This window comes from Myxocyprinus asiaticus, unplaced genomic scaffold, assembly GCF_019703515.2.
Source record: "Myxocyprinus asiaticus isolate MX2 ecotype Aquarium Trade unplaced genomic scaffold, UBuf_Myxa_2 HiC_scaffold_60, whole genome shotgun sequence".
Lineage (NCBI taxonomy): Eukaryota > Metazoa > Chordata > Actinopteri > Cypriniformes > Catostomidae > Myxocyprinus > Myxocyprinus asiaticus.
The window spans coordinates 39743-54643 of NW_026249810.1; the positions used below are offsets into that span (position 1 = coordinate 39743).

The 14901-nt window shown below is 46.6% G+C and overlaps 6 non-coding genes across 6 annotated transcripts; all 6 read left to right on the plus strand.

Moving 5' to 3' along the window:
* Positions 1-551: 551 nt before the first annotated feature.
* trnat-agu (transfer RNA threonine (anticodon AGU)) lies at positions 552-625 on the plus strand. The gene has a single exon. It is a non-coding gene; the product is annotated as a tRNA-Thr (tRNA).
* Positions 626-1236: 611 nt separating this feature from the next.
* On the plus strand, positions 1237-1326 carry trnar-ucu (transfer RNA arginine (anticodon UCU)). The gene is given in 2 exon segments: positions 1237-1273; positions 1291-1326. It is a non-coding gene; the product is annotated as a tRNA-Arg (tRNA).
* Positions 1327-3766: 2440 nt separating this feature from the next.
* trnat-agu (transfer RNA threonine (anticodon AGU)) lies at positions 3767-3840 on the plus strand. The gene has a single exon. It is a non-coding gene; the product is annotated as a tRNA-Thr (tRNA).
* A 611-nt stretch (positions 3841-4451) lies between these two features.
* Positions 4452-4541, plus strand: trnar-ucu (transfer RNA arginine (anticodon UCU)). Its single transcript is given in 2 exon segments — positions 4452-4488; positions 4506-4541. It is a non-coding gene; the product is annotated as a tRNA-Arg (tRNA).
* An 8138-nt stretch (positions 4542-12679) lies between these two features.
* On the plus strand, positions 12680-12753 carry trnat-agu (transfer RNA threonine (anticodon AGU)). Its single transcript has one exon. It is a non-coding gene; the product is annotated as a tRNA-Thr (tRNA).
* A 611-nt stretch (positions 12754-13364) lies between these two features.
* On the plus strand, positions 13365-13454 carry trnar-ucu (transfer RNA arginine (anticodon UCU)). The gene is given in 2 exon segments: positions 13365-13401; positions 13419-13454. It is a non-coding gene; the product is annotated as a tRNA-Arg (tRNA).
* The last annotated feature ends 1447 nt before the right edge of the window (positions 13455-14901 follow it).

Below are 14901 nucleotides of genomic sequence, written 5' to 3' on the forward strand. Positions count from 1 at the left end.
GGGTTGAGGCACTTGCTGACCTCATAGAGACTCGGCGGTGGCACCACTGGAAAGAGCACCCTCGAAAATGGGGGGTAGGGCTTGCTCTCATGCCTCTATCACCTTGCTGGCGAAAGTTATGGCAATCCGGCATGAGCATGGTGGTTTTCATCCCTATATCCTAACCTAACCTAACCCTTGAAAATGGGGGAGTAGGGCTTGCTTTCATGCCTCTATCACCTTCCTGGCAAAAGTTATGGCAATCCGGCATGAGCATGGTGGTTTTCATCCCTATATCCTAACCCTAACCATGGTGGTTTTCATCCCTATATCCCTAACCTAACCCTAACCCTAGCGCATTGGACTTCTAGATTGCAAAATGTGGACATTCAAAGGTTGTGGGTTCAAATCTCACCAGTGTCACTGCTTTAGTCAATATGCTAGGCACACTTGGCCAACAAACAAGCCTATCTGACCAACAAAACTCTTTTCTCAAACAAACACTTTCATGCTCTGAATAGCATGACCTGTTCATTGATCTAATGACCGCCCATGGAGCCTTTGCAACAGAAGGTGCTGTGGCTTAGTTGGTTAAAGTGCCTGTCTAGTAAACAGGAGATCCTGGGTTCAAATCCCAGCAGTGCCTTTGTAGTGTGTTGTGGCCACCAAGTCTCTAAGATGTAAACGGCACTTTGTAGGAGGGCTAATCAGGTTGAGGCACTTGCTGACCTCATAGAGAATTGGTGGTGGCACCACTGGAAAGAGCACCCTCGAAAATGGGTGGGTAGGGCTTGCTTTCGTGCCTCTATCACCTTCCTGGCAAAAGTTATGGCAATCCGGCATGAGCATGGTGGTTTTCATCCCTATATCCTAACCCTAACCTAACCCTAACCTCTATCACCTTCCTGGCAAAAGTTATGGCAATCCGGCATGAGCATGGTGGTTTTCATCCTTATACCCTCACCCTAACCTAACCTAACCCTAACTAACCTAACCCTAACCCCAATCTGGCATGAGCATGGTGGTTTTCATCCCTATATCCTAAACCTAACCCTAAGGTACCTTTCTTATAAACAGGAGATCCTGGTTTCAAATCTTAGCAGTGCTTATCTGGCAGTGACTGTGCTATCTGGCCCCTCCTGAGGACAAGAGGTCCTGACATCTTTTGAAAGTGCGTTCAATTCTTGTGAAGTTGATTTCCTTACCACAGAGAGTGTAACCTCAGAGTGTTGGAGACACAACAAGGTGCATAATGTGGGCTCTGTGGCACAATGGATAGTGCATTGGACTTCTAGATTGAAAAATGTGGCTATTCAAAGGTTGTGGGTTCAAGTCCCACCAGAGTCACTGCCTTAGTCATTTTGCTAATCACACTTGGCCAACAAACAAGTCTATCTGACCACCAAAACTCTTTTCTCAAACAAACACTTTCATGCTCTCAATAGCATGGCCTATTCCTTGATCTGATGACCTCTCGTCTGGATGTTTTGCTCTTCTTAGTCACCCTCCCATGAAAATTTTGCAGCAGAAGGTGCTGTGACTTAGTTGGTTAAAGTGCCTGCCTAGTAAACAGGAGATCCTGGGTTCCAATCCCAGCAGTGCCTTTGTAGTGTGTTGCGGCCACCTAGTCTCTAAGATGTAAACGGCACTTTGTAAGAGGGCTAATCGGGTTGAGGCACTTGCTGACCTCATAGAGACTCGGCGGTGGCACCACTGGAAAGAGCTCCCTTGAAAATGGGGGGTAGGGCTTGCTTTCGTGCCTCTATCACCTTGCTGGCAAAAGTTATGGCAATCCGGCATGAGCGTGGTGGTTTTCATCCCTATATCCTAACCCTAACCTAACCTAACCCTAACCCTATATCCTAACCCTAACCCTAAATGGGGGGTAGGGCTTGCTCTCATGCCTCTATCACCTTGCTGGCGAAAGTTATGGCAATCCGGCATGAGCATGGTGGTTTTCATCCCTATATCCTAACCCACCCTAACCTAACCCTAACCCTATATCCTAACCCTAACCCTAAATGGGGGGTAGGGCTTGCTCTCATGCCTCTATCACCTTGCTGGCGAAAGTTATGGCAATCCGGCATGAGCATGGTGGTTTTCATCCCTATATCCTAACCCTAACCTAACCCTAGCCTTTTCATCCCTATATCCTAACCCTAACCCACACCAACCCCTAACCTTAATTACCCTTAGAGTAATACCCACACTAGCCCCTAAACCTAACCTTGATTACCCTACCAGCCCCTAAACCTAACCTTAATAACCTTTAGAGCAATACCCACATCAGCTCCTAAACCTAACCTGGGGTACCCTTACAATATACCCCCTTTGGGATGTATTTATTTTATTTTATTTTATTGTACTAACAGCTGTGTTTGTGTCCCTTTCCCGCTCTTGGGTGGGCTCTTAGTGGTCAGTTGAGGGAAGGACTGTGCACAACCAGGCCTGGGCCCTTTATTGGACCCAGGCCTTGGAGTTTTACATTTTCCAAATGATCATATATTTCTATTTTCTACAACCACATCCACACCAACCCCTAACCCTAGCCTTAATTACCCTTAGAGTAATATCCACACTAGCCCCTAAACCTAACCTTAATTACCCTTAGAGCAATACCCACATCAGCTCCTAAACCTAACCTGGGGTACCCTTACAATAATACCCCCTTTGGGATGTATTTATTTTATTTTATTTTATTTTACTAAGAGCTGTGTTTCTGTCCCTTTCCCGCTCTTGGGTGGGTTCTTAGTGGTCAGTTGAGGGAAGGACTGTGCACAACCCGGCCTGGGCCCTTTATTGGACCCAGGCCTTGGATTTTACATTTTCCTATCCCACACACAACAATGCACACAATGTGGGCTCTGTGGCGCAATGGGTAGCGCATTGGGCTTCTAACATTCAAAATGTGGCCATTCAAAGGTTGTGGGTTCAAGTCCCAACAGAGTCACTGCCTTAGTCATTTTGCTAAGCTCACTTGGCCAACGAACAAGTCTATCTGACCACCAAAACTCTTTTCTCAAACAAACACTTTCATGCTCACAATAGCATGGCCTGTTCATTGATCTGATGACCTCCCATGGAGACTTTGCAGCAGAAGGTGCTGCGGCTCAGTTGGTTAAAGTGCCTGTTTAGTAAACAGGAGGTCATGGGTTCAAATCCCAGCAGTGCCTTTGTAGTGTGTTGTGGCCACCAAGTCTCTAAAATGTAAATGGCACTTTGCAGGAGGGCCAATCGGGTTGAGGCACTTGCTGACCTCATAGAGACTCGGCGGTGGCACCACTGGAAAGAGCACCCTCGAAAATGGGGGGTAGGGCTTGCTCTCATGCCTCTATCACCTTGCTGGCGAAAGTTATGGCAATCCGGCATGAGCATGGTGGTTTTCATCCCTATATCCTAACCTAACCTAACCCTTGAAAATGGGGGAGTAGGGCTTGCTTTCATGCCTCTATCACCTTCCTGGCAAAAGTTATGGCAATCCGGCATGAGCATGGTGGTTTTCATCCCTATATCCTAACCCTAACCATGGTGGTTTTCATCCCTATATCCCTAACCTAACCCTAACCCTAGCGCATTGGACTTCTAGATTGCAAAATGTGGACATTCAAAGGTTGTGGGTTCAAATCTCACCAGTGTCACTGCTTTAGTCAATATGCTAGGCACACTTGGCCAACAAACAAGCCTATCTGACCAACAAAACTCTTTTCTCAAACAAACACTTTCATGCTCTGAATAGCATGACCTGTTCATTGATCTAATGACCGCCCATGGAGCCTTTGCAACAGAAGGTGCTGTGGCTTAGTTGGTTAAAGTGCCTGTCTAGTAAACAGGAGATCCTGGGTTCAAATCCCAGCAGTGCCTTTGTAGTGTGTTGTGGCCACCAAGTCTCTAAGATGTAAACGGCACTTTGTAGGAGGGCTAATCAGGTTGAGGCACTTGCTGACCTCATAGAGAATTGGTGGTGGCACCACTGGAAAGAGCACCCTCGAAAATGGGTGGGTAGGGCTTGCTTTCGTGCCTCTATCACCTTCCTGGCAAAAGTTATGGCAATCCGGCATGAGCATGGTGGTTTTCATCCCTATATCCTAACCCTAACCTAACCCTAACCTCTATCACCTTCCTGGCAAAAGTTATGGCAATCCGGCATGAGCATGGTGGTTTTCATCCTTATACCCTCACCCTAACCTAACCTAACCCTAACTAACCTAACCCTAACCCCAATCTGGCATGAGCATGGTGGTTTTCATCCCTATATCCTAAACCTAACCCTAAGGTACCTTTCTTATAAACAGGAGATCCTGGTTTCAAATCTTAGCAGTGCTTATCTGGCAGTGACTGTGCTATCTGGCCCCTCCTGAGGACAAGAGGTCCTGACATCTTTTGAAAGTGCGTTCAATTCTTGTGAAGTTGATTTCCTTACCACAGAGAGTGTAACCTCAGAGTGTTGGAGACACAACAAGGTGCATAATGTGGGCTCTGTGGCACAATGGATAGTGCATTGGACTTCTAGATTGAAAAATGTGGCTATTCAAAGGTTGTGGGTTCAAGTCCCACCAGAGTCACTGCCTTAGTCATTTTGCTAATCACACTTGGCCAACAAACAAGTCTATCTGACCACCAAAACTCTTTTCTCAAACAAACACTTTCATGCTCTCAATAGCATGGCCTATTCCTTGATCTGATGACCTCTCGTCTGGATGTTTTGCTCTTCTTAGTCACCCTCCCATGAAAATTTTGCAGCAGAAGGTGCTGTGACTTAGTTGGTTAAAGTGCCTGCCTAGTAAACAGGAGATCCTGGGTTCCAATCCCAGCAGTGCCTTTGTAGTGTGTTGCGGCCACCTAGTCTCTAAGATGTAAACGGCACTTTGTAAGAGGGCTAATCGGGTTGAGGCACTTGCTGACCTCATAGAGACTCGGCGGTGGCACCACTGGAAAGAGCTCCCTTGAAAATGGGGGGTAGGGCTTGCTTTCGTGCCTCTATCACCTTGCTGGCAAAAGTTATGGCAATCCGGCATGAGCGTGGTGGTTTTCATCCCTATATCCTAACCCTAACCTAACCTAACCCTAACCCTATATCCTAACCCTAACCCTAAATGGGGGTAGGGCTTGCTCTCATGCCTCTATCACCTTGCTGGCGAAAGTTATGGCAATCCGGCATGAGCATGGTGGTTTTCATCCCTATATCCTAACCCACCCTAACCTAACCCTAACCCTATATCCTAACCCTAACCCTAAATGGGGGGTAGGGCTTGCTCTCATGCCTCTATCACCTTGCTGGCGAAAGTTATGGCAATCCGGCATGAGCATGGTGGTTTTCATCCCTATATCCTAACCCTAACCTAACCCTAGCCTTTTCATCCCTATATCCTAACCCTAACCCACACCAACCCCTAACCTTAATTACCCTTAGAGTAATACCCACACTAGCCCCTAAACCTAACCTTGATTACCCTACCAGCCCCTAAACCTAACCTTAATAACCTTTAGAGCAATACCCACATCAGCTCCTAAACCTAACCTGGGGTACCCTTACAATATACCCCCTTTGGGATGTATTTATTTTATTTTATTTTATTGTACTAACAGCTGTGTTTGTGTCCCTTTCCCGCTCTTGGGTGGGCTCTTAGTGGTCAGTTGAGGGAAGGACTGTGCACAACCAGGCCTGGGCCCTTTATTGGACCCAGGCCTTGGAGTTTTACATTTTCCAAATGATCATATATTTCTATTTTCTACAACCACATCCACACCAACCCCTAACCCTAGCCTTAATTACCCTTAGAGTAATATCCACACTAGCCCCTAAACCTAACCTTAATTACCCTTAGAGCAATACCCACATCAGCTCCTAAACCTAACCTGGGGTACCCTTACAATAATACCCCCTTTGGGATGTATTTATTTTATTTTATTTTATTTTACTAAGAGCTGTGTTTCTGTCCCTTTCCCGCTCTTGGGTGGGTTCTTAGTGGTCAGTTGAGGGAAGGACTGTGCACAACCCGGCCTGGGCCCTTTATTGGACCCAGGCCTTGGATTTTACATTTTCCTATCCCACACACAACAATGCACACAATGTGGGCTCTGTGGCGCAATGGGTAGCGCATTGGGCTTCTAACATTCAAAATGTGGCCATTCAAAGGTTGTGGGTTCAAGTCCCAACAGAGTCACTGCCTTAGTCATTTTGCTAAGCTCACTTGGCCAACGAACAAGTCTATCTGACCACCAAAACTCTTTTCTCAAACAAACACTTTCATGCTCACAATAGCATGGCCTGTTCATTGATCTGATGACCTCCCATGGAGACTTTGCAGCAGAAGGTGCTGCGGCTCAGTTGGTTAAAGTGCCTGTTTAGTAAACAGGAGGTCATGGGTTCAAATCCCAGCAGTGCCTTTGTAGTGTGTTGTGGCCACCAAGTCTCTAAAATGTAAATGGCACTTTGCAGGAGGGCCAATCGGGTTGAGGCACTTGCTGACCTCATAGAGACTCGGCGGTGGCACCACTGGAAAGAGCACCCTCGAAAATGGGGGGTAGGGCTTGCTCTCATGCCTCTATCACCTTGCTGGCGAAAGTTATGGCAATCCGGCATGAGCATGGTGGTTTTCATCCCTATATCCTAACCCACCCTAACCTAACCCTAACCCTATATCCTAACCCTAACCCTAAATGGGGGTAGGGCTTGCTCTCATGCCTCTATCACCTTGCTGGCGAAAGTTATGGCAATCCGGCATGAGCATGGTGGTTTTCATCCCTATATCCTAACCCTAACCTAACCCTAGCCTTTTCATCCCTATATCCTAACCCTAACCCACACCAACCCCTAACCTTAATTACCCTTAGAGTAATACCCACACTAGCCCCTAAACCTAACCTTGATTACCCTACCAGCCCCTAAACCTAACCTTAATAACCTTTAGAGCAATACCCACATCAGCTCCTAAACCTAACCTGGGGTACCCTTACAATATACCCCCTTTGGGATGTATTTATTTTATTTTATTTTATTGTACTAACAGCTGTGTTTGTGTCCCTTTCCCGCTCTTGGGTGGGCTCTTAGTGGTCAGTTGAGGGAAGGACTGTGCACAACCAGGCCTGGGCCCTTTATTGGACCCAGGCCTTGGAGTTTTACATTTTCCAAATGATCATATATTTCTATTTTCTACAACCACATCCACACCAACCCCTAACCCTAGCCTTAATTACCCTTAGAGTAATATCCACACTAGCCCCTAAACCTAACCTTAATTACCCTTAGAGCAATACCCACATCAGCTCCTAAACCTAACCTGGGGTACCCTTACAATAATACCCCCTTTGGGATGTATTTATTTTATTTTATTTTATTTTACTAAGAGCTGTGTTTCTGTCCCTTTCCCGCTCTTGGGTGGGTTCTTAGTGGTCAGTTGAGGGAAGGACTGTGCACAACCCGGCCTGGGCCCTTTATTGGACCCAGGCCTTGGATTTTACATTTTCCTATCCCACACACAACAATGCACACAATGTGGGCTCTGTGGCGCAATGGGTAGCGCATTGGGCTTCTAACATTCAAAATGTGGCCATTCAAAGGTTGTGGGTTCAAGTCCCAACAGAGTCACTGCCTTAGTCATTTTGCTAAGCTCACTTGGCCAACGAACAAGTCTATCTGACCACCAAAACTCTTTTCTCAAACAAACACTTTCATGCTCACAATAGCATGGCCTGTTCATTGATCTGATGACCTCCCATGGAGACTTTGCAGCAGAAGGTGCTGCGGCTCAGTTGGTTAAAGTGCCTGTTTAGTAAACAGGAGGTCATGGGTTCAAATCCCAGCAGTGCCTTTGTAGTGTGTTGTGGCCACCAAGTCTCTAAAATGTAAATGGCACTTTGCAGGAGGGCCAATCGGGTTGAGGCACTTGCTGACCTCATAGAGACTCGGCGGTGGCACCACTGGAAAGAGCACCCTCGAAAATGGGGGGTAGGGCTTGCTCTCATGCCTCTATCACCTTGCTGGCGAAAGTTATGGCAATCCGGCATGAGCATGGTGGTTTTCATCCCTATATCCTAACCCACCCTAACCTAACCCTAACCCTATATCCTAACCCTAACCCTAAATGGGGGGTAGGGCTTGCTCTCATGCCTCTATCACCTTGCTGGCGAAAGTTATGGCAATCCGGCATGAGCATGGTGGTTTTCATCCCTATATCCTAACCCTAACCTAACCCTAGCCTTTTCATCCCTATATCCTAACCCTAACCCACACCAACCCCTAACCTTAATTACCCTTAGAGTAATACCCACACTAGCCCCTAAACCTAACCTTGATTACCCTACCAGCCCCTAAACCTAACCTTAATAACCTTTAGAGCAATACCCACATCAGCTCCTAAACCTAACCTGGGGTACCCTTACAATATACCCCCTTTGGGATGTATTTATTTTATTTTATTTTATTGTACTAACAGCTGTGTTTGTGTCCCTTTCCCGCTCTTGGGTGGGCTCTTAGTGGTCAGTTGAGGGAAGGACTGTGCACAACCAGGCCTGGGCCCTTTATTGGACCCAGGCCTTGGAGTTTTACATTTTCCAAATGATCATATATTTCTATTTTCTACAACCACATCCACACCAACCCCTAACCCTAGCCTTAATTACCCTTAGAGTAATATCCACACTAGCCCCTAAACCTAACCTTAATTACCCTTAGAGCAATACCCACATCAGCTCCTAAACCTAACCTGGGGTACCCTTACAATAATACCCCCTTTGGGATGTATTTATTTTATTTTATTTTATTTTACTAAGAGCTGTGTTTCTGTCCCTTTCCCGCTCTTGGGTGGGTTCTTAGTGGTCAGTTGAGGGAAGGACTGTGCACAACCCGGCCTGGGCCCTTTATTGGACCCAGGCCTTGGATTTTACATTTTCCTATCCCACACACAACAATGCACACAATGTGGGCTCTGTGGCGCAATGGGTAGCGCATTGGGCTTCTAACATTCAAAATGTGGCCATTCAAAGGTTGTGGGTTCAAGTCCCAACAGAGTCACTGCCTTAGTCATTTTGCTAAGCTCACTTGGCCAACGAACAAGTCTATCTGACCACCAAAACTCTTTTCTCAAACAAACACTTTCATGCTCACAATAGCATGGCCTGTTCATTGATCTGATGACCTCCCATGGAGACTTTGCAGCAGAAGGTGCTGCGGCTCAGTTGGTTAAAGTGCCTGTTTAGTAAACAGGAGGTCATGGGTTCAAATCCCAGCAGTGCCTTTGTAGTGTGTTGTGGCCACCAAGTCTCTAAAATGTAAATGGCACTTTGCAGGAGGGCCAATCGGGTTGAGGCACTTGCTGACCTCATAGAGACTCGGCGGTGGCACCACTGGAAAGAGCACCCTCGAAAATGGGGGGTAGGGCTTGCTCTCATGCCTCTATCACCTTGCTGGCGAAAGTTATGGCAATCCGGCATGAGCATGGTGGTTTTCATCCCTATATCCTAACCCACCCTAACCTAACCCTAACCCTATATCCTAACCCTAACCCTAAATGGGGGGTAGGGCTTGCTCTCATGCCTCTATCACCTTGCTGGCGAAAGTTATGGCAATCCGGCATGAGCATGGTGGTTTTCATCCCTATATCCTAACCCTAACCTAACCCTAGCCTTTTCATCCCTATATCCTAACCCTAACCCACACCAACCCCTAACCTTAATTACCCTTAGAGTAATACCCACACTAGCCCCTAAACCTAACCTTGATTACCCTACCAGCCCCTAAACCTAACCTTAATAACCTTTAGAGCAATACCCACATCAGCTCCTAAACCTAACCTGGGGTACCCTTACAATATACCCCCTTTGGGATGTATTTATTTTATTTTATTTTATTGTACTAACAGCTGTGTTTGTGTCCCTTTCCCGCTCTTGGGTGGGCTCTTAGTGGTCAGTTGAGGGAAGGACTGTGCACAACCAGGCCTGGGCCCTTTATTGGACCCAGGCCTTGGAGTTTTACATTTTCCAAATGATCATATATTTCTATTTTCTACAACCACATCCACACCAACCCCTAACCCTAGCCTTAATTACCCTTAGAGTAATATCCACACTAGCCCCTAAACCTAACCTTAATTACCCTTAGAGCAATACCCACATCAGCTCCTAAACCTAACCTGGGGTACCCTTACAATAATACCCCCTTTGGGATGTATTTATTTTATTTTATTTTATTTTACTAAGAGCTGTGTTTCTGTCCCTTTCCCGCTCTTGGGTGGGTTCTTAGTGGTCAGTTGAGGGAAGGACTGTGCACAACCCGGCCTGGGCCCTTTATTGGACCCAGGCCTTGGATTTTACATTTTCCTATCCCACACACAACAATGCACACAATGTGGGCTCTGTGGCGCAATGGGTAGCGCATTGGGCTTCTAACATTCAAAATGTGGCCATTCAAAGGTTGTGGGTTCAAGTCCCAACAGAGTCACTGCCTTAGTCATTTTGCTAAGCTCACTTGGCCAACGAACAAGTCTATCTGACCACCAAAACTCTTTTCTCAAACAAACACTTTCATGCTCACAATAGCATGGCCTGTTCATTGATCTGATGACCTCCCATGGAGACTTTGCAGCAGAAGGTGCTGCGGCTCAGTTGGTTAAAGTGCCTGTTTAGTAAACAGGAGGTCATGGGTTCAAATCCCAGCAGTGCCTTTGTAGTGTGTTGTGGCCACCAAGTCTCTAAAATGTAAATGGCACTTTGCAGGAGGGCCAATCGGGTTGAGGCACTTGCTGACCTCATAGAGACTCGGCGGTGGCACCACTGGAAAGAGCACCCTCGAAAATGGGGGGTAGGGCTTGCTCTCATGCCTCTATCACCTTGCTGGCGAAAGTTATGGCAATCCGGCATGAGCATGGTGGTTTTCATCCCTATATCCTAACCCACCCTAACCTAACCCTAACCCTATATCCTAACCCTAACCCTAAATGGGGGGTAGGGCTTGCTCTCATGCCTCTATCACCTTGCTGGCGAAAGTTATGGCAATCCGGCATGAGCATGGTGGTTTTCATCCCTATATCCTAACCCTAACCTAACCCTAGCCTTTTCATCCCTATATCCTAACCCTAACCCACACCAACCCCTAACCTTAATTACCCTTAGAGTAATACCCACACTAGCCCCTAAACCTAACCTTGATTACCCTACCAGCCCCTAAACCTAACCTTAATAACCTTTAGAGCAATACCCACATCAGCTCCTAAACCTAACCTGGGGTACCCTTACAATATACCCCCTTTGGGATGTATTTATTTTATTTTATTTTATTGTACTAACAGCTGTGTTTGTGTCCCTTTCCCGCTCTTGGGTGGGCTCTTAGTGGTCAGTTGAGGGAAGGACTGTGCACAACCAGGCCTGGGCCCTTTATTGGACCCAGGCCTTGGAGTTTTACATTTTCCAAATGATCATATATTTCTATTTTCTACAACCACATCCACACCAACCCCTAACCCTAGCCTTAATTACCCTTAGAGTAATATCCACACTAGCCCCTAAACCTAACCTTAATTACCCTTAGAGCAATACCCACATCAGCTCCTAAACCTAACCTGGGGTACCCTTACAATAATACCCCCTTTGGGATGTATTTATTTTATTTTATTTTATTTTACTAAGAGCTGTGTTTCTGTCCCTTTCCCGCTCTTGGGTGGGTTCTTAGTGGTCAGTTGAGGGAAGGACTGTGCACAACCCGGCCTGGGCCCTTTATTGGACCCAGGCCTTGGATTTTACATTTTCCTATCCCACACACAACAATGCACACAATGTGGGCTCTGTGGCGCAATGGGTAGCGCATTGGGCTTCTAACATTCAAAATGTGGCCATTCAAAGGTTGTGGGTTCAAGTCCCAACAGAGTCACTGCCTTAGTCATTTTGCTAAGCTCACTTGGCCAACGAACAAGTCTATCTGACCACCAAAACTCTTTTCTCAAACAAACACTTTCATGCTCACAATAGCATGGCCTGTTCATTGATCTGATGACCTCCCATGGAGACTTTGCAGCAGAAGGTGCTGCGGCTCAGTTGGTTAAAGTGCCTGTTTAGTAAACAGGAGGTCATGGGTTCAAATCCCAGCAGTGCCTTTGTAGTGTGTTGTGGCCACCAAGTCTCTAAAATGTAAATGGCACTTTGCAGGAGGGCCAATCGGGTTGAGGCACTTGCTGACCTCATAGAGACTCGGCGGTGGCACCACTGGAAAGAGCACCCTCGAAAATGGGGGGTAGGGCTTGCTCTCATGCCTCTATCACCTTGCTGGCGAAAGTTATGGCAATCCGGCATGAGCATGGTGGTTTTCATCCCTATATCCTAACCTAACCTAACCCTTGAAAATGGGGGAGTAGGGCTTGCTTTCATGCCTCTATCACCTTCCTGGCAAAAGTTATGGCAATCCGGCATGAGCATGGTGGTTTTCATCCCTATATCCTAACCCTAACCATGGTGGTTTTCATCCCTATATCCCTAACCTAACCCTAACCCTAGCGCATTGGACTTCTAGATTGCAAAATGTGGACATTCAAAGGTTGTGGGTTCAAATCTCACCAGTGTCACTGCTTTAGTCAATATGCTAGGCACACTTGGCCAACAAACAAGCCTATCTGACCAACAAAACTCTTTTCTCAAACAAACACTTTCATGCTCTGAATAGCATGACCTGTTCATTGATCTAATGACCGCCCATGGAGCCTTTGCAACAGAAGGTGCTGTGGCTTAGTTGGTTAAAGTGCCTGTCTAGTAAACAGGAGATCCTGGGTTCAAATCCCAGCAGTGCCTTTGTAGTGTGTTGTGGCCACCAAGTCTCTAAGATGTAAACGGCACTTTGTAGGAGGGCTAATCAGGTTGAGGCACTTGCTGACCTCATAGAGAATTGGTGGTGGCACCACTGGAAAGAGCACCCTCGAAAATGGGTGGGTAGGGCTTGCTTTCGTGCCTCTATCACCTTCCTGGCAAAAGTTATGGCAATCCGGCATGAGCATGGTGGTTTTCATCCCTATATCCTAACCCTAACCTAACCCTAACCTCTATCACCTTCCTGGCAAAAGTTATGGCAATCCGGCATGAGCATGGTGGTTTTCATCCTTATACCCTCACCCTAACCTAACCTAACCCTAACTAACCTAACCCTAACCCCAATCTGGCATGAGCATGGTGGTTTTCATCCCTATATCCTAAACCTAACCCTAAGGTACCTTTCTTATAAACAGGAGATCCTGGTTTCAAATCTTAGCAGTGCTTATCTGGCAGTGACTGTGCTATCTGGCCCCTCCTGAGGACAAGAGGTCCTGACATCTTTTGAAAGTGCGTTCAATTCTTGTGAAGTTGATTTCCTTACCACAGAGAGTGTAACCTCAGAGTGTTGGAGACACAACAAGGTGCATAATGTGGGCTCTGTGGCACAATGGATAGTGCATTGGACTTCTAGATTGAAAAATGTGGCTATTCAAAGGTTGTGGGTTCAAGTCCCACCAGAGTCACTGCCTTAGTCATTTTGCTAATCACACTTGGCCAACAAACAAGTCTATCTGACCACCAAAACTCTTTTCTCAAACAAACACTTTCATGCTCTCAATAGCATGGCCTATTCCTTGATCTGATGACCTCTCGTCTGGATGTTTTGCTCTTCTTAGTCACCCTCCCATGAAAATTTTGCAGCAGAAGGTGCTGTGACTTAGTTGGTTAAAGTGCCTGCCTAGTAAACAGGAGATCCTGGGTTCCAATCCCAGCAGTGCCTTTGTAGTGTGTTGCGGCCACCTAGTCTCTAAGATGTAAACGGCACTTTGTAAGAGGGCTAATCGGGTTGAGGCACTTGCTGACCTCATAGAGACTCGGCGGTGGCACCACTGGAAAGAGCTCCCTTGAAAATGGGGGGGTAGGGCTTGCTTTCGTGCCTCTATCACCTTGCTGGCAAAAGTTATGGCAATCCGGCATGAGCGTGGTGGTTTTCATCCCTATATCCTAACCCTAACCTAACCTAACCCTAACCCTATATCCTAACCCTAACCCTAAATGGGGGGTAGGGCTTGCTCTCATGCCTCTATCACCTTGCTGGCGAAAGTTATGGCAATCCGGCATGAGCATGGTGGTTTTCATCCCTATATCCTAACCCACCCTAACCTAACCCTAACCCTATATCCTAACCCTAACCCTAAATGGGGGGTAGGGCTTGCTCTCATGCCTCTATCACCTTGCTGGCGAAAGTTATGGCAATCCGGCATGAGCATGGTGGTTTTCATCCCTATATCCTAACCCTAACCTAACCCTAGCCTTTTCATCCCTATATCCTAACCCTAACCCACACCAACCCCTAACCTTAATTACCCTTAGAGTAATACCCACACTAGCCCCTAAACCTAACCTTGATTACCCTACCAGCCCCTAAACCTAACCTTAATAACCTTTAGAGCAATACCCACATCAGCTCCTAAACCTAACCTGGGGTACCCTTACAATATACCCCCTTTGGGATGTATTTATTTTATTTTATTTTATTGTACTAACAGCTGTGTTTGTGTCCCTTTCCCGCTCTTGGGTGGGCTCTTAGTGGTCAGTTGAGGGAAGGACTGTGCACAACCAGGCCTGGGCCCTTTATTGGACCCAGGCCTTGGAGTTTTACATTTTCCAAATGATCATATATTTCTATTTTCTACAACCACATCCACACCAACCCCTAACCCTAGCCTTAATTACCCTTAGAGTAATATCCACACTAGCCCCTAAACCTAACCTTAATTACCCTTAGAGCAATACCCACATCAGCTCCTAAACCTAACCTGGGGTACCCTTACAATAATACCCCCTTTGGGATGTATTTATTTTATTTTATTTTATTTTACTAAGAGCTGTGTTTCTGTCCCTTTCCCGCTCTTGGGTGGGTTCTTAGTGGTCAGTTGAGGGAAGGACTGTGCACAACCCGGCCTGGGC